The 24,394-nt window shown below is 38.2% G+C and overlaps 1 protein-coding gene across 4 annotated transcripts in view; it reads left to right on the forward strand.

Moving 5' to 3' along the window:
* RIMS2 (regulating synaptic membrane exocytosis 2) overlaps window positions 1-24,394 on the forward strand; it is a 1,281,054-nt gene that overhangs the window by 669,683 nt on the left and 586,977 nt on the right. The window lies entirely within an intron of this gene.

Raw genomic sequence — 24,394 nt, forward strand, 5'->3', positions numbered from 1 at the left:
TTGGATGAAGATGTCTGCCGGTCAGGATGTCTTCTTCTGCCCGGATAGGATGAAGACTTCTGCCGGTCTGGATGTCCTCTTCTGCCCCATCGGATGAAGACTTCGGCCCGGCTGGGTGAAGACGACTCAAGGTAGGGAGATCTTCAGGGGGTTAGCGATAGGTTTATTTAAGGGGGGTTTGGGTGGGTTAGAGTAGGGGTATGTGGGTGGTGGGTTTTAATGTTGGGGGGGTGTATTTATTTTTTACAGGCAAAAGAGCTGATTACTTTGGGACAATGCCCCGCAAAAAGCCCTTTTAAGGGCCGGTAAAAGAGCTGGTTACTTGGTAATGTAGAATAGAGTAGGGACTTTTATTATTTTTTTTATTTTTTTATTTTATTAGGGGGCTTAGATTAGGTGTAATTAGTTTAAACTTCTTGTAATATTTTTTTATTTTCTGTAATTTAGTGTGTTTTTTTGTAATTTAGTTTAGTTTATTTAATTGTATTTAATTGTAGGTATTGGTAGCTAATTTATTTAAATAATTTAATTATAGTGTAGTGTTAGGTTTAATTGTAACTTAGGTTAGGATTTATTTTACAGGTAATTTTGTATTTCTTTTAGCTAGGTAGCTGTTAAATAGTTAATAACTATTTAATAACTATTGTACCTAGTTAAAATATATACAAACTTGCCTGTAAAATAAAAATAAATCCTAAAATAGTTACAATGTAATTATTAGTTATATTGTAGCTATATTAGGGTTTATTTTATAGGTATTTAGTTTTAAATAGGATTAATTTAGATAATAAGAGTAATATTATTTAGATTTATTTAATTAATATTTAAGTTAGGGGGGTGTTAGGGTTAGTGTTAGACTTAGGTTTAGGGGTTAATAATTTTATTATAGTGGCGGCGGTGTAGGGGGGGCAGGATAGGGGTTAATCAATTTATTATAGGTGGCGGCGGTATAGGGGGGGGCAGGATAGGGTTAATAGGTATTATGTAGGTGGCGGCGGGGTCCGGGAGAGGCAGTTTAGGGGTTAACATATTTATTATAGTTGCGGCGGGGTCCGGGAGCGGCGGTTTAGGGGGTAATAACTTTATTTAGTTGCGGCGGTGTAGGGGGGGCAGATTAGGGGTTAATATGTATAATGTAGGTGGCGTCTGGTCCGGGAGCGGCGGTTTAGGGGGTAATAACTTTAGTTGCGGCGATGTAGGGGGGCAGATTAGGGGTGTTTAGGGGTACATGTTAGGGTGTTAGGTGCAGACGTTTCCCATAGGAATCAATGGGATATCGGGCAGCAGCGAACATGAGCTTTCTCTATGGTCAGTCTCCCTTTGATTCCTATGGGATCCGCCGCCTCCAGGGCGGCGGATTGAAATCCAGGTACGCTGGCCCGGAATAGTGGCGAGCGTACCTGCTAGTAGTTTGATAACTACCAAAAGTAGTCAGATTGTGCCAAACTTGCATTCGGAACATCTGGAGTGACGTAAGCATCTATCTATGTCAGACTGAGTCCGGCGGATTGAAGCTTACGTCATTAGATTCTACTTTTGCCGGGCAGTAGGGCTTGATAACTAAGGGGAATCAGCCTCGCCACAAATACGCTGCGGAATTCCAGCGTATTTGCGGTTGACGGCTTGATAACTAGAGGCCAAAAAGTCTAAACACCCCTGTTAAAATGTCAGGTTTCTGTGATGTAAAAAAATGAGACAAAGATAAATCATTTCAGAACTTTTTCCACCTTTAATGTGACCTATAAACTATGCAACTCAATTGAAAAACAAACTGAAATATTTTAGGTGAAGGGAAGTAAAAATAAAAAAATAAAATAATATGGTTGCATAAGTGTGCACACCCTTAAACTAATACTTTGTTGAAGCAACTTTTGATTTTATTACAGCACTCAGTCTTTTTTGGTATGAGTCTATCAGCATGGCACATCTTGACTTGGCAAGATTTGCCCACTCTTGTTTGCAAAAACACTCCAAATCTGTCAGATTGCGAGGGCATCTCCTGTGCACAGCCCTCTTCAGATCACCCCACAGATTTTCGATTGGATTCAGGTCTGGGCTCTGGCTGGGCCATTCCAAAACTTTAATCTTCTTCTGGTGAAGCCATTCCTTTGTTGATTTGGATGTATGCTTTGGGGCGTTGTCATGCTGAAAGATGAAGTTCCTCTTCATGTTCAGCTTTCTAGCAGAAGCCTGAAGGTTTTGTGCCTATATTGACTGGTATTTGGAACTGTTCATAATTCCCTCTACCTTGAATAAGGCCCCAGTTCCAGCTGAAGAAAAACAACCCCAAAGCATGATGCTGCCACCACCATGCTTCACTGTGGGTATGGTGTTCTTTTGCTGATGTTCAGTGTTGTTTTTGGGCCAAAAATATCTTTTGGAATTATTGCCTTGGTTTCCTCAAACCATAACACCTTTTCTCACATGCTTTTGGGAGACTTCAGATGTGTTTTTGCTCAATTTAGCTGGGCTTGGATGTTTTTCTTCGTAAGAAAAGGCTTCCGTGTTGCCGTCTACCCCAAAGTCCAAACATATGAAGAATACAAGAGATTGTTGTCACATGTACTACACAGCCAGTACTTGCCAGATATTCCTGCTTCTCCTTTAATGTTGCTGTAGGCCTCTTGGTATCCTCCCAGACCAGTTTTCTTCTTGTCTTTTCATCAATTTTGGAGGGACATCCAGTTCTTGGTAATGTCACTGTTGTGTCATATGTTCTCCACTGGATGATGACTGTCTTCACTGTGTTCCATGGTATATCTAATGCCTTGAAAATTCTTTTGTACCCTTCTCCTGACTGATACCTTTTAACAATGAGATCCCTCTGATGGTTTGGAAGCTCTCCGCAGACCATGGCTTTTGTGTAGGACGCGACTAAGAAAATGTCAGGAAAAGACCTACTAGAACAGCTGAACTTTATTCAGGGTTAATCAGAGGCACTTTAAATTATGGCAGGTGTGTGATGACTCTTATTTAACATGGTTTTGAATGTGATTGCTTAATTCTGAACACAGCTACATCTCCAGTTATGCAATCACATTATTTTAGGTTTTTTTGTTTAACACACAGTCCCCATAAACTGCAATGTAAAGGCACTTTTCAGTCTCGTTTTTTTTTTCTAACACCCTACAACTTTCAGCCCTCATAACTGCTTCTTGTAGTAATTTTATTTAAAATGCTACAATTTTGATTTTCTAATAAACCACACACCACTGTATTCTGGGGCCAATTGGGGGACATTTATAAAATTAACCAGAGATGTATGAGCGCTAATTGCTACTGCAAGGTCATGGTAGCAATAACCATCCACTTGTAATGGCTGTTTTTTTATCGCGTGCCTATAAACAGCTGAAATTTCCCATTTACTAGCGTGCGATAAATTAGCTCTCCACTTCCATAAAACATCCATTCATTATTTATTTTGTGTAATTTTCCTATTCGTTACATCTGAACATTATTCTCACTGGGAGGCTTGGGTTAATATTTAATTTATCTGTGAGGTTTTGTTTACCCCCTCCTACCCAGTAGCAGAACTAGTCAACAGAGGGCCCTGGTGCAAATTTTTGTATGCACCCCCCAAAGGAAGCTCATTAGTAAGCAACAGTAATAATATAAATGCTGGTTCTGTATAATTATTTTGGATAGATAGATCGATAGATAGACCTGCAACCTGCACTAATGCTCTCCTGCATTAGGATTGTACACATTCTGCACATCCTATGTATAGACTGGCTGCTATGGGCCCCCAAGCACTTGGGCTCTGGTGCCACTGCACCTGCTGCACAAACGTTAGTTTTGCCCCTGCTCCTACCTCACATTCTCTGTACTCATTTGCTGTTGTACGGTGAATTACCAATTTTGCATCAACAGTCATGATAGAAAAAGTATTCTTTGAAATAGCAGTGAGTATACAAGGTAGTTTGTTATTATTATTATTATATATAAATATATATTTAGCTATTAGATAAAGATTAACAATGGATATATGTATTTCATTTAAATACCTACTACATTTTGTATTAATCAACTAAGCTGAATCAGTTCTAAACCACCTTAAAGGAATTTAATAGGGCAGGCTGCCCCAGTCTCTTTCCATATCTGCACATGTGCAAGCTGAACTCATGCTATATATGTGTATTTGTTTGTGATTGTTTGAAAGGGTTCTTTTATACACGTGGACAGGGAAATCTGTGAAAAGAAAAAAACATACAATAATATGCTCATTTGATAAAATAAATCTACATTATTTCTAGTAAAAATGTTCTCATATATGAAGGTGGCACCGGTGCATTGTTATGCAGCTTACAATTTGTGTTTAATATCCCTTTAAGGTATTTTCCAGTAAATGTGCTTTTTTTATATCCTTGTTTTTCTTCAAATTCAATGCCACCTCAGTCAGTCATAAAAACAGGTATTTAAAAAATCATATATATATCATTGAAGCTTCATACAGACATTATTATAATCCAGCAGGAAACATTTTCTCCAACATAGGTGTGTCCGGTCCACGGCATCATCCTTACTTGTGGGATATTCTCTTCCCCAACAGGAAATGGCAAAGAGCCCAGCAAAGCTGGTCACATGATCCCTCCTAGGCTCCGCCTTCCCCAGTCATTCTCTTTGCCGTTGTACAGGCAACATCTCCACGGAGATGGCTTAGAGTTTTTTGGTGTTTAAATGTAGTTTTTATTCTTCAATCAAGAGTTTGTTATTTTAAAATAGTGCTGGTATGTACTATTTACTCTGAAACAGGAAAGAGATGAAGATTTCTGTTTGTAAGAGGAAAATGATTTTAGCAACCGTTACTAAAATCGATGGCTGTTTCCACACAGGACTGTTGAGAGGAATTAACTTCAGTTGGGGGAAACAGTGAGCAGACTTTTGCTGCTTGAGGTATGACACATTTCTAACAAGACTCTGTAATGCTGGAAGCTGTCATTTTCCCTATGGGAACCGGTAAGCCATTTTCTTAGTTTAAGTAAAAGAATAAAGGGCTTCATTAGGGCTTAAAAAACTGGTAGACATTTTTCTGGGCTAAAACGATTACTTTACTAAGTATATTTGGCAGATTATTACTTTTAATAGTTGTTAAATCTTGGGGATTGTTTTAATAAAAACGGCAGGCACTGTATTGGACACCTTTTTCACTGGGGGCCTTTTCTAGTCATAGACAGAGCCTCATTTTCGCGCCTCTAATGCGCAGTTGTTTTTGGAAAGCATGGCATGCAGATGCATGTGTGAGGAGCTAAGAACCACTGAAAAAGCTTATAGAAGGCATCATTTGGTATCGTATTCCCCTCTGGGCTTGGTTGGGTCTCAGCAAAGCAGATACCTGGGACTGTATAGGGGTTAAATGTAAAAACGGCTCCGGTTCCGTTATTTTAAGGGTTAAAGCTTTCAAATTTGGTGTGCAATACTTTTAAGGCTTTAAGTTACTGTGGTGAAATTTTGGTGAAATTTGAACAATTCCTTCATACTTTTTCACATATTCAGTAATAAAGTGTGTTCAGTTTGAAATTTAAAGGGACAGTAACGGTTTTATTGTAAAACGTTTTTTGTGCTTTGTTGACAAGTTTAAGCCTGTTTAACATGTCTGAACCATCAGATAACGATGTTCTATATGTATGAAAGCCAACGTGTCTCCCCATTTAAATATATGTGATATATTTGTGTCATAATGTCCAAACAAAGTAGGGATAATAATGCCATAGATATGATATTGCCCAAGATGATTCCTCTAATGAGGGGAGTAAGCATGGTACTGCATCATCCCCTTCTGTGTCTACACCAGTTTTGCCCACACAAGAGGCCCCTAGTACATCTAGTGCGCCAATACTTATTACCATACAACAATTAATGGCTGTAATGGATAATTCTATTGCATGCATTTTTTTTCCAAAATGCCTACTTATCAGAGAAAGCGTGATTGCTCTGTTTTAAACACTGAAGAGCAAGAGGACGCTGATGATATCTGTTCTGACATACCCTCACACCTATCTGAAGGGGCCAGGAGGGAGGTTTTGTCTGAGGGAGAAATTTCAGATTCAGGGAAAATTTCTCAACAAGCAGAACCTGATATTGTAACTTTTAAATTTAAATTTCAACATCTCCACGCACTACTTAAGGAGGTATTATCTACTCTGGATGATTGTGACAATTTGGTCATTCCAGAGAAATTAGGTAAGATGGACAAGTTCCTAGAGGTTCCGGTGCCCCCCGATGTTTTTCCTATACCCAAGCGGGTGGCGGACATAGTAAATAAGGAGTGGGAAAGGCCCGGCATACCTTTTGTCCTCCCCCTATATTTAAGAAATTAGTTCCTATAGTCGACCCCAGAAAGGACTTATAGCATACAGTCCCCAAGGTCGAGGGGGCGGTTTCTACTCTAAACAAACGCACTTCTATTCCTATAGAAGATAGTTGTGCTTTCAAGATCCTATGGATTAAAGGTTAGAGGGTTTGCTTAAAAAGATGTTTGTTCAGCAAGGTTACCTTCTACAACCAATTTCATGCATTGTTCCTGTCACTACAGCTGCGTGTTTCTGGTTCGAAGAACTAGAAAAGTCGCTCAATAAAGAATCTTCGTACGAGGAGGTTTTGGACAGAGTTCAAGCTCTTAAATTGGCTAACTCTTTTTTATTTTAGATGCCGCTTTGCAATTAGCTAGATTAGCGGCGAATAATTCAGGGTTTGCTATCGTGGCGCGCAGAGCGCTTTTGCTTAACATCCCTTTCAAGGGTAAAACACTGTTTGGCCCTGAATTGAAAGAGATTATTTCAGACATCACTGGGGGAAAGGGCCACGCCCTTCCTCTGGATAGGTCTTTTAAGGCTAAAAAGAAGCCAAATTTTCGTCCCTTTCGCAGAAACGGACCAGCCTCAAATTCTACACCCTCTAAGCAAGAGGGTAATACTTCTCAAACCAAGCCAGCCTGGAGGCCGATGCAAGGCTGGAACAAGGGTAAGCAGGCCAAGTCACCTGCCACTGCTACCAAAACAGCATGAAGTGTTGGCCCCCGATCTGGGAAGGATCTGGTGGGGGGCAGACTTTCTCTCTTTGCTCAGGCTGGGGCAAGAGATGTTCAGGATCCTTGGGCGCTAGAAATAGTTTCTCAAGGTTATCTCCTGGAATTCAGGGAACTACCCCCAAGGGGAAGGTTCCACGGGTCTCAATTATCTTCGAACAGGCATTCTTACACTGTGTAGAAGACCTGTTAAGCATGGGAGTGATTCATCCTGTTCCATTAGGAGAACAAGGGATGGGTTTTTACTCCAACCTGTTCATAATTCCCAAAAAAGAGGGAACATTCAGACCTATTTTAGATCTCAAGATTCTAAACAAGTTTCTAAGGGTTTCATCATTCAAAATGGAAACCATTCGAACGATCCTTCCTACCATCCAGGAAGGTCAATTCATGACCACGGTGGACTTAAAGGATGCGTACCTACGTATTCCTATCCACAAGGACCATTTTCGGTTCCTAAGGTTCGCCTTTCTGGACAAGCATTACCTGTGGCACTTCCATTCGGATTAGCCACTGCTCCAAGGATTTTCACAAGGGTACGAGGGTCCCTTCTAGCGGTGCTAAGACCAAGGGGCATTGCAGTAGTACCTTACTTGGACGACATCCTGATTCAAGTGTCGTCTCTGTCAAAAGCAAGGGCTCATACGGACATTGTCCTAGCCTTTCTCAGATCTCACAGGTGGAAAGTGAACATAGAAAAAAGTTCTCTGTCCCCGTCAACAAGAGTTCCCTTCTTGGGAACAATAATAGTTTCCTTAGAAATGAAGGTTTTTTCTGACAGAGGCCAGAAAATCAAAACTTCTAAGCTCTTGTCAGGTACTTCATTCTGTTCTTCTTCCTTCCATAGCGCAGTCCATGGAAGTAATAGGGTTGATGGTTGCGGCAATGGACATAGTTCCTTTTGCACAAATTCATCTAAGACCATTGCACCTGGGCATGCTCAGACAGTGGAATGGGGATTATACAGACTTGTCTCCGACGATACAAGTAGATCAAATAACCAGAGATTCACTCCGTTGGTGGCTGACCCTGGACAACCTGTCACAGGGAATGAGCTTCCGCAGACCAGAATAGGTCATTGTCACGACCGACGCCAGTCTGGTGGGCTGGGGCGCGGTCTGGGAACCCCTGAAAACTCAGGGTCTATGGTTTCGGGAAGACTCTCTTCTCCCGATAAACATAATGGAACTGAGAGCGATATTCAATGCTCTCAAGGCTTGGCCTCGGCTAGCAAAGGCCAAATTCATAAGGTTTCAATCAGTCATCATGACGACTGTTACATATATCAACCATCAGGGGGTAACAAGGAGTTCCCTGGCGATGGAGGAGCATCCGGGGGAGTGGGAACTCCATCTGGAAATCTTTGCCCAAATAACTCAATTACGGGGCATTCCAGACTTGGTTCTGATGGCCTCTCGTCAGAACTTCATGGTCCCTTGTTACGGGTCCAAATCCAGGGATCCCAAGGCGACTCTATTGGATACAATAGTAGCACCTTGGATCTTCAACCTAGCTTATGTATTCCCACCGTTTCCTCTCATTCCCAGGCTGGTAGCCAGGTTCAATCTGGAGAGGGCTTCGGTGACCTTGATAGTTCCTGTGTGGCCACGCAGGACTTGGTATGCAGACCTGGTGTATGTGTCATCGGCTCCACCATGGAAGCTACCTTTGAGACAGGACCTTCTTATTCAGGGTCCATTCGAACATCCGAATCTGGTTTTCCTCCAACTGACTGCTTGGAGTTTGAACGCTTGATTTTATCAAAGCGTGGGTTTTCAGATTCTGTAATAGATACTCTTATTCAGGCTAGAAAGCCTGTAACTAGAAAAATTTACCATAATATATGGAAAAAATATATCTGTTGGTGTGAATCTAAAGGATTCCCATGGAACAAGATAAAAATTCCTAAGATTCTTTCCTTTCTACAAGAAGGTTTGGAGAAAGGATTTTCTGCGAGTTCTCTGAAGGGACAGATCTCTGCTTTATCTGTTTTACTTCACAAAAGGCTGGCAGCTGTGCCAGACGTTTAAGCGTTTGTTCAGGCTCTGGAGTCTTAATCTAGTTCTTTCAGTTCTTCAAGGGGTTCCGTTTGAACCCTTACATTCCATAGATATTAAGTTATTATCTTGGAAAGTTTTGTTTTAGGTTGCAATTTCTTCCGCTAGAAGAGTTTCTGAGTTATCTGCTCTGCAGTGTTCTCCGCCCTATCTGGTCCATGCAGATAAGGTGGTTTTTACGTACTGAGCCTGGTTTTCTTCCGAAGGTTGTTTCCAACAAAAATATTAACCAGGAGATAGTTGTACCTTCTTTGTGTCCGAATCCAGTTTCATAGAAGGAACGTTTGTTACACAATTTGGACGTTGTCCGTGCTCTAAAATTCTATTTAGATGCTACAAAGGATTTCAGACAAACATCTTCCTTGTTTGTTGTTTATTCTGGTAAAAGGAGAGGTCAAAAAGCAACTTCTACCTCTCTATCTTTTTGGCTTAAAAGCATCATCAGATTGGCTTATGAGACTGCCGGACGGCAGCCTCCTGAAAGAATCACAGCTCATTCCACTAGGGCCGTGGCTTCCACATGGGCCTTTAAGAATGAGGCTTCTGTTGATCAGATATGTAAGGCAGCGACTTGGTTCACTGCACACCTTTACTAAATTTTACAAATTTGATACTTTTGCTTCTTCTGAGGCTATTTTTGGGAGAAAGGTTTTGCAAACCGTGGTGCCTTCCATCTAGGTGACCTGATTTGCTCCCTCCCATCATCCGTGTCCTAAAGCTTTGGTATTGGTTCCCACAAGTAAGGATGACGCCGTGGACCGGACACACCTATGTTGGAGAAAACAGAATTTATGTTTACCTGATAAATTACTTTCTCCAACGGTGTGTCCGGTCCACGGCCCGCCCTGGTTTTTTAATCAGGTCTGATGATTTATTTTCTTTAACTACAGTCACCACGGTATCATATGATTTCTCCTATGCAAATATTCCTCCTTTACGTCGGTCGAATGACTGGGGAAGGCGGAGCCTAGGAGGGATCATGTGACCAGCTTTGCTGGGCTCTTTGCCATTTCCTGTTGGGGAAGAGAATATCCCACAAGTAAGGATGACGCCGTGGACCGGACACACCGTTGGAGAAAGTAATTTATCAGGTAAACATAAATTCTGTTTTTTGTATCATTTTGCACATGGCTTTTCTAACACTCCATGATATTTATTGTAGAATTACGGTACTTTTCAGATATTTTAACAAACATGTCCACTTCATAGTTTACCACAGTATTCACCATTTTTCATATAACTGCATGTAATAGACACTATTATAAAGAAGGATATGCACAGATACTGATATAACAATCCAGTATAAAACTTTTTAAAAACGTACTTAGAAGCTCCCAGTTTAACACTATTAATGAGATAAGCCTGGGACACCCACTGAAAGGGGCTGATAGCAAAGCCTACCCCCTCCCCTGCATATGAAAAGACCCATTATACAAACAGAAGCGGTCTGAAGTCTGTATACATCAGTATACATTGAAAACTTTGGGGCTTGGTTAGGAGTCTGAAAATCAGCACAATGTTATTTAAAAATAAGCAAAACTATACATGACAAAAACATACCCAGATGGGCTATATAAATAGATTATCTACAAAACATTTATGTAAAGAAAAATCTAGTGTATAATGCCCCTTTAAATGTAAAAATACTGAGCTTATAATACTTATATACTATGAAACATTTTCATAAATGAAACATTTTTAACATCTAAAACTTTTTTCCTTGTTGCAATTAAAGCGACAGGTAACACCAAAAGTTTCTTTCATGATTTGGCTAAAACAGACAATTTAAACAACTTTCCAAATTACTTCTATTATCAAATTTGCTTCATTCTCTTGTTATCCATTGCTGAAAAAACAGTGTTGCATTACTGGCAGCTAGCTGAACACATCTAGTTAGCCAATCACAAGAGACAAGTGTGTGCAGGCACCAATCATGAACTAGTCCCCACTAGTGAAGGATATGTGCACATACCCCCCAACTGTCCCGATTTTCGCGGGACAGTCTTGATTTTAGGGGTCTGTCCCTCTGTCCCGAGTTGCTAGCCATCTGTCCCGATTTGCCCCAGGCATTTTAAAAAATCTGTTCTGTTGGGCCCATACTCAGAAGCAGCTGGCTTTGCTCTCACAGGGTTAGATATTTGTTAGATTCCCTGTGGAAAAGGAATGGTGTGTGGGTTAAGCAGGAGTAAGAAGGCTGTATACACTCTGACCACGGGTAATGGTGACCTCTCTAACCTACCTCTGGTAATGATGATATCTAACCCCTGGTGATAATACTAGCATGCCTTCAGTTTTATACAATGAGCAGTGCTAATACCAGGGTAACGAACAGTGGCAGCCGCAGACTGCCAGCTAATGTGCTTACCAACCCCAGGACCCCATACCCCATACAGATACCCATATATGATGTAGTGTGTGTGTCTATCTGTATCCATAACTGTGTGTGTGTATCTGTATGCATAAGTTTATGCTATGTAGTGTGTGTGTGTGTCTGCATGTATAAATGTAAGCTATGTAGTGTGTGTATGTGTATCTGCATGTATAAGTGTATGCTATGTAGTGTGTGTGTGTGTCTGCATGTATAAGTGTATGCTATGTAGTGTGTGTGTGTCTGCATGTATAAGTGTATACTATGTAGTGTCTGTGTATCTGCATGTATAAGTGTATGCTATGTAGTGTGTGTGTATCTGCATGTATAAGTGTATGCTATGTAGTGGGTGTGTATCTGCATGTGTAAGTGTATGCTATGTAGTGTGTATGTATCTGCATGTATAAGTGTATGCTATGTAGTGTGTGTGTGTGTGTGTATCTGCATGTGTAAGTGTATGCTATGTAGTGTGTGTGTGTATCTGCATGTGTAAGTGTATGCTATGCAGTGTGCTACTGTGCATTTTTGCTGACTTTAAAGGCCAGAATCTATTCTAGAATATTAATGGGGAATGCAGAGAGTAGTTTTAAAGAATGTATTAATAAATGTGCAATTAAGATAAAAATATTTAGCAATGTCTTTGCAAAGGCTAATTAAATACATAGCTCACATAGCTATACCTGTGGTTTGAGTTTGTGTTTGATTTGCTGCCTAAGTGTATTAAAATATATGACTTTATTTAGAATTTTATTTATATTACTTTAATCTTATGATTTTTTAAGCCCCGCCCACCACATTTCAATTTTTTTGCCGGGGTGGGTCCCTCTTTTGAATTTTGAAATGTTGGGAGGTATGTGTGCATATTCTTAACAAGGGATTCCAAGAGAACAAAGCCTATTTGAAATTAGAAGTGAATTTAAACTTGTCTTAAAATGACATGCTCTATATGGATCATGCAAAGTTTAATTCTGACTTTCCTGTCCCTTAAAGTGTTTATATGTTTTATTCAAACATTATTGCAAACAGTTTTTTTTATTGCATTTATGTCATAAACTGAGCTTGGCTGGAGATTGTAACAACCAATAGATAAAAAAAAAATCTGATGTCCTCCTTTCCCTTAGATTATTTCATCATAGGTTTACACACGAAAAAAAAAAAAAAAAAACATGCAAAAACACTTGTTGCTTGTAGGTATTTGCACATTTATGCAGATACTCTGGATTTTTTGTTTCCTGATATGTCAGGCAGTTATTTTGTAAGCCTAAAATAACAGGTGAACAGCAAATTTGAAAGACTGAAACATATAGCAGCATGGAAGAAATGTCCGTACTGGCCACACCTGCTATATCCATGGGTATATATCTGCACTTAGACTATTAGAAAAGCATGTCTTATGCTGGTAGTGCTTGCTCACAACATTATTTGGGATCTAGGATTGTCACCTAAGAGACATTATCCAGCATGGTTTATATTTGTTTTTGTATAAAATCGTATTGTGATTAATGTTAGTCAGGAAAAGAACAATATTTTAGAACTTATAAAACCCATTTTTTCTCCATGTAATTCTCATTATCTTTAAAACTTTTTTTTATCTGAAAACGGAGATTTATGTTTTGACATATATGGTTTTTTAAATGCCTGCTTAAAATGTATTTTCAAATATATTGTTGAACCTAATGCCATTAAATTATCTATAAGTCATGCTTTTGAACAAATACGAGGGGACACGTGCCAGTTGTGTTTAGCCTTACTCTAGTTTATTGCCTTCTGCTCACCTAGAAGGCCTCAGATATTGTAGTCCTGTGCTTGACAAATCTATTTAAAAATTAGGAGCCAGTAAGAATATTTAGGAGCCAGACATTCTTTTAGAAGCCAAACAGTGGCAGTTATATAAAGATACATGGAGAATAACCCAAAAAGTTAGGAGCCAGGGATAAAATTCTAGGAGCCAGTAGCTCCCTGTCTCCTGGGTTTGTCGAGCCAATGTAGTCCTTTCATGGACTGTGCCTTTTGTTATGTATCCTGCTTCTTTAATCCCATTCACTTGCCATGCAGTGGCTAGTTATCTAGGCATATTTACCACCATTCATCCAGGACCATTCATGCCTCTTTTTTTTTCTTTTTTTTTTAATATATTAATTTTGTATTTTCCCATAATCAAATTAGCACCCCAGGTTAGAAATTCCAAAATGACAAAAGTATACAGTTCACTTGCTTCATCTGAATCATCCATTCATCGTAGCAGTAATCAATATTAAATTTGGAGACAGAAATCCATCCTCATTTATCACGGGTATAGCTTAAAATCAATGCACCTAACAGCAAACTTTGAGGCACCCCCCCCCCACCACCACCATTTTTCAAAACCTTACCAGCCCTGAACTTTTGACCCTTGGACAAAAATCTATCATATCTAAGAGATGTTTACAGGAGAGAACAAACATTTTTTATGGATCACGGTAAGAAATACATAGATATGAATCATAATCTGAAATAAATGGATTTAGAAGCTTAAAATAGGTGCCAATGTTTTTCACCTACTCCTAGTTTATAATTTCTTCTTTCTGCTTCACACCATCAACCCTTTATGTGCTTTAACATCTTCATCTTTCTCCTTCTCCCATTTACATCTCTTATTTTTACTACAGCTCCAACCCTTATCCTACTTTATTCTTTCAAAGTGTAATGTAGTATTGCCTTCTGTCATAACCTGCATCATTCAGCTTTATGTACAGTTGCTAAGAGCATCTATCATATGGAATCTGTCAGATGACATCATCATAAATCATTCTGCAGCCACCTCATCTTTTCCAGGAGAGCTCAAGTGAACAGACCCATGTGGGGCCCGGTGGAGCTGTGAGCAGCAACCGTGTGCTCTGCTCCTCTGTTTTGATATAAAGTCATTTTTCAAGTTATGTGCTCAGATGATCATTTCTCAGAATGTAGTGTGTGAGGGACCCATCACAAGTTACTCTTCAGCAGACATGGAGTTAACAATACATCTGGAAATATTATATAGGATTTGACATTTATACTTTCATGATCATTAACCTACAACCTATATAAACAAGCCTCAATATATTTTTTGTGCGCATTTAATTGTTTTGGGAGTTATAACCTAAAGTCAGATAAAATAATAATCTATTGTAATTGCTCACGGTTTTGTGCTGTGTAGTCCACTAGTTATAATTATACAATTGATCCCTACTATGCACTGTAGATAAAGTTTGTTATTACATATGCAATCAATGCAGGTATCAATAGCATAAAATAGCATATAGATTATTTTGGAGGTGAATGGGGCTTACTAAAACAAGCTTTAGTTATTAATTTTCTATATGTCATCACTGCTTACTGATTTAGCACCTGGACAGCGCATTTGAAAATAACAGGGGTTGCTATCTTATGCTCATTAAAGGGACATAATACTCATATGCTAAATCACTTGAAACTGATGCAGCATAGCTGTAAAAAGCTGACAGGAAAATATTACCTGAGCATCTCTATGTAAAAAAGGAAGATATTTTACCTCACAATCTCCTCAGCTCAGCAGAGTAAGTTCTGTGTAAAAAGTTATACTCAGCTGCTCCCAGCTGCAGGTAAAAAAATTAAAAAAATGAAGAAATGAACAGCAGCCAATAAGCATCAGCAGTGCTGAGGTCATGAACTCTTACTGTGATCTCATGAGATTTGACTTAACTCTCATGAGATTTCATAGTAAGCTTCCTTTACCTGATTGGTGAAATAATATGAGAGTTCACGATGATCATACCTTCAGTTGTCCCGGGACAGACATACTGATATGCTGCTTAGAAATCCTTTACAATGGGAGGTGGCTACTGAGGAACTTTTGAGGTAAAATATCTTTCTTTTTTACATAGAGATGTTCAGGTGATATTTTCTAATCAGCTTTTTACAGCTATGCTGCATCACTTTCAAGTGTTTAAACATATGGGTATTAAGGCCCTTTAAGAAAATATAGAGTCATGATTTTCTTTTAATGATTTTCATATATAAAGTAGGGGAGACATAGAATAATATTCACTTTATCTAAACCACAGTAGAACTTTGCTCAATCTGACCAAAATGTACTATTGGTCTTTATGAAAAGTTTTGAATCAGGGAATTTATTACAAGCCCTTACCTCAATATTTCAACGTGTTTTTATAGAGTATATCTACATGGTTATGTGACTTATGCGCTTAGGTATTTGTCAAGACTCATGAGAAATTATTCTAGCCATTATGCATTTTAATTTATATTTGCTCCATACAGCAAGGTTTTAGCAGTATCACCATTATAAACCATGCTGTTCATGGAAACTGCTGCTTTCAAGAGAATCAAATTGCTTTTTATGTGTAGTGGCTTCCAGTAATCAGGGAGTTCCAAGTTCAGCCCACTATTTACTAAATTGAGAGTTGACAACCCTGTGAGGTCAGTGAATTGCTAACTCATAGAAACCAGTAAGATTGAATGATTCTTCGCTATAGTAACCTTCCTGCTGGGGAATAGAGAAGTTGTAAAAGGTTTTACTGATCATGTTGCATCATTAATGTATGCAGCCACTTGCATAGTATTTCAGTGTCCATGCATGCATTGTGGAGATTATGAGATAATGTATATTACACTGGAAATCCTGCCATCCCTTTCATTATGAGAGATTATCTGAAAGCAGCTCCCATTACGTACACACTTTGTGCCAGCTCAGTTCCACTCTTGTGTCTAATTTAACTCTTTCACCCTGTTAATGTGCTAAATAGAGAGACAGACAGACATATAGCTAGATAGATAGATAGATAGATAGATAGATTGACAGCTGTTTCTCAAAACTCCAATTAGTTGAGATTGCCAAAAAATTAGAGCTAGTATTGTAATTGTAAATCAGTTTGCTAATGTATTGGGGGCTTCTTAATAGACTGTGATTTTATTATGATTAGTATTAAAATACATCATTATATTTTACTGCTATTAATATAGGTAATTTAATAATATTCTGGTATCTTTCTTTGGTTCTTTTAGGAATCCCTAGTCTGAGAACAAATTTTACCAGGTGGTGAGCATTTTGTTTTTGGTAACATCTGTTTTAGAATTAAGGCTGGGTTGGGTATTAGTTTAAAGGACATGGAAGTTCAAAATTAATATGTTCTAACATGTTAGAAAGGGTTAAGCAAATAGTTAAAGTAATCTCAAGAGCAGCATTGCACTACTGGTACATAGCCAAACACATCTGGTTACCCAATGGTAATTGACATATGTGTGTAGTCACCAATTACCAGCTACATAGAAACATAGAATTTGATGGTAGATAAGAACCAAAAAGGCCCATCAAGTCTACCCATACTAGCACCCAGTACCGCTGTGCCATCCCTGAGCCTACCTAGGTATGATTTTCAACAAAGGAGAACAAAAGAACAAAGTATATTTGATAACAGAGGTAAATTGAAACATCTCTTAAATTGCATGCTCTATCTGAACCGTGCAAGTTTAATTTTGACTTTCATGTCCCTTTAAGCCTTGCTATAGATAGGATAATTGGTAGACTAGTTAGGTATTTTGGTTTGTATTTGCTACCAGTTGTTTCCTTCTTTTTTTTAAAAAAATATGTAATGTCTAATAGAGCTATCAAATAATCAAAATTGCAACAGCAATCACTTAATAAAGAATATGAGATGCCTGAATGGAAAAGTTTGTATTTGATCTGACATATAAGTGGTCTTATAAGTTTGTTCTTCACAAAGGAAGAGAGGGGTAAGCATATCCGTTGAATTAAGCATAATTTATTTACAATATCATCAACTTTGTATTAAGCGCTTTTAGTTCAGTAATAAGTACAAGTAACATACAGGGAGAGGAACAAGTTATCAAGCATTAAGGTGTGCTAGCCTATATTTTTATATTTGTATACAAGTGTTTAACATTCCAGTTAATACTTATTTATAATATTAAATAAGGGGAGGGGGTCACATAGGTTAAGTAGTGCCAAATTAAAATTCTGAATTCTTTTTTAAGTAGGATAGGAAATTGGGATCCCACTTTCCCTTATATAGAAGCACCATCTCCCCAATACCAAGGACATTAGATATTTCTATATATGTAATGCATATTTATTACATCATGAGAATTTATTGCACTATTTATTGTATGCCCTGGTTGGTATGGATACCTACATTTGCTCAGGGTGGTAAAACTATCAAAAGATAGACTTGACACGCAAACGCCAACTAAGGGTGGTGTGTATACTTAAAGGGACATTCCGGTCAAAATTTAAATGCACTTAGATGAATTACATCTTTAAATAGAAACGTATTTGCAATATACATGCATTAGCAAAAATGCTTCTAGAAAAAGTTATCACTGTTTTAGTGTTAACATTTTTCTCTGCACGGGCAGGTGAAGCATACCTAGATATTCTCCGTGCACCAGCATTTTAAATAATGCAGCTGCTCAGAGTGTCAGTGGGACTTGTATCATGTTGCAATTAACAAATTGAGTCATTACCAGTACAAGTACCTCAGGCTCTCTAAGCAAGTGCTGTGTTTAAAATGCTGGTGCACGGTGCATACTTAAATACACTTTTGAAACAGCTATAGCTTTTATTAGAAGCATTTTTGCTAATACATTTATTTTACAAAAATGATTATATTCAAAACTGAAATGCATCCACATGGATTCCAATTTTGACTGGAATGTCCCTTTAAGAGGGTATAAGGTAAGACCTAAAGAAGCCTATTTGTCACTTATTAAGTCTCAGGTGGTCATAACTACCTAAGGAAATCAAGGGTGATTAAAGCTTCTGAAGGAGTCAAGGAGGCCCTACATGCTACCTAGTGAGGCAGTGGTTGGCTACATAACGGGGGACATAACCTGAGGGGCGTTAGTTGACACTCACTAAGACTCAAGGGGTGATAACTAACTTTGTGGGAGCTTGGGTGGTAATGCTACTTTAGATAGGCCATGGTGGTTACCTATTGGATGATATAATTACGTAAGTGGGAGTTGAATGGTAAAGCTTTCAGTGGTGGCTCAATTTGCTAATTTTTGAGTGCTCTATTAGGCTGCTATTGAAGTTAAGAAATTAACAATTTTCCGTGTTTGTTAATTGGGTTACCCTGTTGTAGTTAATCCATAAGCATGTATTTGGTTACCTTATGGCTAATACAGCTCAAAGCAATAATAATTAGTTAAAAAAAAGAGATAACCCAATGAAATTGCAATGCATTTGTTAAGCAGAAGATCAATTCATGCATGTAACTCAATTTACAAAATTTGTGAGCCATTTTACAAATGTGTTAAATGTAAGGATTAATTATTTATAAAACAGTGTCATCAAGCTTAAAGCTAGTATACATAACTTCCACTGATAGGGGAACAGTCACAGAAGGTATCATTGGTTCTCCAGCACAAATGTATCATTGATAGAGCAGAGAGTCAGTTTAGTGACAATTTGGCTAATATTAAGTGCTGAGAATTTAGAAGTGACTGTCAGATAGATGGAGAATAGTGAGAAAGAAATATCCTGAACAAATCCAGATTGTCTCTGTATCTGTAGTAGTTGCAGTTCTTATTGGGTTCTATGAGGTCAGTTGGTGTAAAGGGATTAGGTAGTGCTTAGTGTCACGGTATGCTGATGGATAGTAGTTGCTAAGTTTAAAGGACAACATTGGGGACATTAGACAGTAATGTAAAAAGCTGAATGAAATGTGTGTGATGTTGTATTTTTGCTAATGCAACTAGCCCTAATTACATAAACAACAGTTAATCAAGTAATATTGATGTACAATATAAGTTTGTAAAGCACAATTTGCTCTTAAATCATGGAGTTAAACAAACCCTTAAAGTTATGTACAGTATGTGAAAATATTAGGATATTTGCCTGGGTAAATTTAATTCTCAATATATCCAATATTTCCAACATGCCCAACATTTTCTTCCACCAGTTAATTATGAATTGCTTATTTGTTGTTTATATTGATTATATTGTTGGTTTACTATTTGTCCCTTTTATCTGATGCTTACCAGCAGATAAGGGTTACCCTACTGTATCCATATGTAATAGGAAATGATTCACCAAGCACTGTTATCTGATAGGGTATTTGTTGCATCTCAGATGGCCTTGGTACAATTTCTTGCAGTCATCTAACAACTTGTATTCCTCATTAATAAAGTAATTGTTATAAACTAGTGGATTCTAATTGGCAAAAACTGTCCCTATATTGATAAAAATATATTTAGAGAAGTGAAATTAATTTTTTTAGGTTTTACTTTTTTTTTTTTTTTTAAACCAAAGCCTCAGTGGTATTTTAATTACCTTTTCCCTTTTTTGCGACAAAGAATGCAAATATTGTCTTGGTAGTGAGGGATTTACAGCTGGCACAAGAAATAACTTAGTGCCCATATTTTACAAATTATTTTGATGGTTATATAGTTTGCTGTAATATTCTTTCATTTGTTGTATTGTAATAGCAAGCTTAGCTCAGTTAAAATATTTTCCCGGCACTGTCACTTACACCCTCTGGCTCTTGGCAATGCACGTGGAGAGATGGTAGAGCATGAAATCAACCAGTCCCCAGACATCTTGATTAATTTAATTTACAACAACGCTGTGGTAGACAATATTTTTTTCTACAATCATGAAAGTGTGTTTTTTTTCATTCTGTGTTTACCCAAAAGGATTAATTGAACTTGGATAACGCATTTTGGCTCACAAAAGCAGGTTTGTGATGAGCATACACTATGTTCTAAACATAATTTGTATATTTCAAGTAAGGTAGTTTTATCCAAAAAAATATAAATAATCCTGGACAACCCGCATGTAATCAGAGGAAATAGATACACTATATGGACAAAAGAATGTGGTCTAGTAAGCCACACCCATTGCTAAAAGGTGCATAAAATCCAGCACATAGCCACAAAATCTCTGTAGACAAATATTGGTAATGCAGTGGGTTGTATTGCAGAGCTCAGTGACTTTAAATGTGGCACTGTCATAAGATGCAAGCTTTGCCACAAGTCAGTTTGTGAAATTTCTGCCCTACTAGATCTATCTGCCCCAGTCAACTGCAAGTGCTATCATTGTGAAGAGGAAGTACCTAGGAGCAACAACAAAGTTTTTAGCCTATGATCTGATGCATCAATCACTACAGATTTCCAAACTGCCTCTGGAAGCAGCATCAGCCCAGGAACTGTGTTTTGGGAGGTTAATGAAATGGATTTCCATGGCCGAGCAACTGTACAGAAGCCTCACATCAATATGTGCAATATGAAGCCTCGGCTGGAGTGGTGTAAAGCACGCTGCCTGACTCTGGAGCAGTAGAAACATGTTCTCTGGAGTGATGAATCACACTTGACTATCTGGAAACCTGATTAAATAATGTTAGAAGAATGCTACATACTGGAAAGCATAGTGCCTACTGCAAGGTGTAGTAGAGGAGGGATAGCAGTCAGGGTTTGGGCTTATTCCCTTTAGTTACAGGGAAGGGTTATCTTAATGCTACAGGATGTAAAGACATTTTAGAATTGCGTGCTTCCAAATTTTTGGTTACAGTTTGAGGAGGATCCTTTCCTGTTCCAGCATAACTGTGTCCCTGTGCACAAAGTGATGCACATGAAGCCTAGAACTCAACTCCATTGAAAATCTTTAAGATGAATTGGAATGCCGATTTTCTGACTTCATACATGCCCTTTTGTCTGAATGGACACAAATTCCCACAGACACACTCCACAATCTTGGAGAAGAAGTTGTGTTTTTTTTAGCCTGAACTTAAAGGGACACTGAACCCAAAAATGTTATTTCGTGATTCAGATAGAGCATTAAATTTTAAGCAACTTTCTAATTTACACCTATTATAAAACTTTCTTCATTCTCTTGGTATCTTGATTTGAAATGCAAGAATGTAAGTTTAGATGCCGGACCATTTTTGGTGAACAACCTGGGTTGTTCTTGCTGATTGGTGGATACATTTATCCACCAATAAAAAAGTGCTGTCCAGAGATCTGAACCAAATAAAAGCTTACATGCCTTCTTTTTTAAATAAAGATACCAAGAGAACAAATAAAAATTGATAATTGGAGTAAATAAGAAAGTTGCTTAAAATCGCATGCTCTATCTGAATCACGAAAGAAAATTTTTTGGTTCAGTGTCCCTTTAACAACCTGCCTACATACCTTTGTCCATATAGTGTAGGTGTAGTCATGAACAAACCTCAGATCTAACCACAGAACCCTGTAGGTCCTGTCAGCCACATTGCCTCCAACCGCTGTCAGTCTCATGCATATATAGGGCTTCAGCTCAGACTCAGGGCCCGTCCCTCAGTCAGTTAAGTGTCTGTTTTCCTTTTTTCCTTTTCTTTAAAAAAACAAACAAACATATATTTTACAGGACAGTCAGCTTAAATTCTGAATCATTTGGTTAAACAATGGACACCTAGCAACCCTAGTGATCAGGGTTTACCAAACCACAAAATCCAGAACTTCACAATTTATGTACACAACCTTGCCTTTTCTTAAAAAGACAGTAAACATCCTGCTGACTTTCCAAGGCTAACTCTGCTATATATGTTTCTCTAATTGGCTTTATCAGATAACAGCTGCAAAACAATGCATTTTATACTATCTTTATGCCAGTGACTAGGCTTGTTGTCCATGAACTAAAGCCCTGATTGTCTCTTCTCAATAAGCAAATGGTGGATGGAAGTTGGCTTTGAAAAACTAATTGAAGTACAAAGGATGTTAAATTTGTTTTTGTTTTTTAAAACTTTAAGACTTGACTGATGTGTTATTCTATAGCAGCACAATAGAAATGTCTTGTAATTAAATGGTGTTTACTGTCTTTTTAAAACAGTGTATTAGTCGTAATGCATTGGTTTTTAGTAGACATGTACATGTTAATTTTTGTTATTTTAAAGAATAGTCACACACTGCATATGAGGAATATATGGTCAGTAAAGTTATTTTGTATATATGAATAGTATGTGCCAGCCAGCATACTGCTTTCTAAAGAAGCTCTATAAAAAATATTAAAAGTTAATTTTGCTCTAGAAGAAGACACCAGATTAAGCAGCAGGGAGAGGCATCAGCTGAGTGTGACTCTTGTTGCAAGATAATTTATTCCTCAATTCATTGGAGTGGAGTGGGTAACTGCTGTATTATAATTCAAGAATGTGCTTCGATGTCTCAGTGAAAAATAGTCTTGTTACAAATTGCAGATTATTGTGTCTGCTCACTGGTCATTTCAGTGAGTTCATCTGATACAAATATACATTTGTGTACCATGTTTATATAGCTAGTACTTCATGCTTTACTGTTTATTAGTATTTCTCCATATCCTCCGGTTGGTCAGCTCTCTGTATGAGTGAGAAACTTTGCAGCTTACAGTTGATAGTAAATAGATGCATTAAGTTCACATGCTTCCATTTGGGGGAAAAAGTGCAGAGAATTTAGAAGTGACAGTCAGATAGATGGAGAATAGTGAGAAAGAAATATCCTAAACAAATCCAGATTGTCTCGGTATCTGTGAGTGCTGACAAGTCAGTAGTTGCAGTTCTTATTGGGTTCTATGAGGTCAGTTGGTGTAAAGGGATTAGGTAGTGCTTAGTATCACGGTATGCTGATGGATAGTAGTTGCTGAGTTTAAATGACACAGAGGTCTTAGTTGATATTAATAAACAGAGTCTTAGTTAGTGATGCATAAAGGACAGTGACTGTTAATGTTTACAGGCAACAGAAAGGGCCAGATTTAACAAAGATATTGTGTGGTGAGATAAAGCGCTTTGGGACAATACTTATGTCGCTCTAAAACATAGGGGACTTAGCTCACCTTATAAGAATAGCATAAATAAAATGGTGTCAAGAACGCCAGAAGATTGTGTTAAAAGGAGGTATTTATTATATATTATTTTCTCCAACATTGGTGTGTCCGGTTCACGGCATCATCCTTACTTGTGGGAATATCTCTTCCCCAACAGGAAATGGCAAAGAGTCCCAGCAAAGCTGGCCATATAGTCCCTCCTAGGCTCCGCCCACCCCAGTCATTCTCTTTGCCGTTGCACAGGCAACATCTCCACGGAGATGGTTAAGAGTATGTGGTGTTTAGTTGTAGTTTTTTTATTCTACTATCAAGAGTTTGTTATTTTAAAATAGTGCTGGTATGTACTATTTACTCTGAAACAGAAAAAGATGAAGAATTCTGTTTGTGAGAGGAAGATGATTTTAGCAGACAGTAACTAAAATCCTTTGCTGTTTCCACATAGGACTGTTGAGATGAAGTAACTTCAGTTGGGGGAAACAGTTAGCAGACTTTTCTGCTTAAGTTATGACTAGCCATATTTCTAACAAGACTGTGTAATGCTGGAAGGCTGTCATTTCCCCTCATGGGGACCGATAAGCCATTTTCTTAGTCTCAAGCAGAATAAAGGGCTTAATATGGGCTATAAAACTGGTAGACTCTTTTATGGGCAAAATCGATTGCTTTATTTGGGCATTTTATACATGTTTATGCTGGTTTTTCACATTTATAAACTTGGGGAACATTTTTTAACATCAGGCACTATGTTAGACACCTTTTCCAGTCAGGAAGGGCCTTCCCAGTTGTAGGCTGAGCCTCATTTTCGCGCCATTACTGCGCAGTTGTTTTTGAGAGCAAGACATGCAGATGCATGTGTGAGGACCTGAAAATAGTTGGAAAAGTTCCTAGAAGGCGTCATTTGGTATCGTATTCCCCTCTGGGCTTGGTAGAGTCGCAGCAAAGGCTGTAGCTGGGACTGTAGAGGGGTTAAAACTGTAACCGGCTCCGGTTTCGTTATTTTAAGGGTTAAAGCTCTGAAATATGATGTGCAATACTTTTAATGCTTTAAGACACTGTGGTGAAATTTTGGTAAATTTTGAACAATTCCTTCATATTTTTTCACATATTCAGTAATAAAGTGTGCTCTGTTTAAAATTTAAAGA

Source organism: Bombina bombina, chromosome 5 (assembly GCF_027579735.1).
Source record: "Bombina bombina isolate aBomBom1 chromosome 5, aBomBom1.pri, whole genome shotgun sequence".
NCBI lineage: Eukaryota > Metazoa > Chordata > Amphibia > Anura > Bombinatoridae > Bombina > Bombina bombina.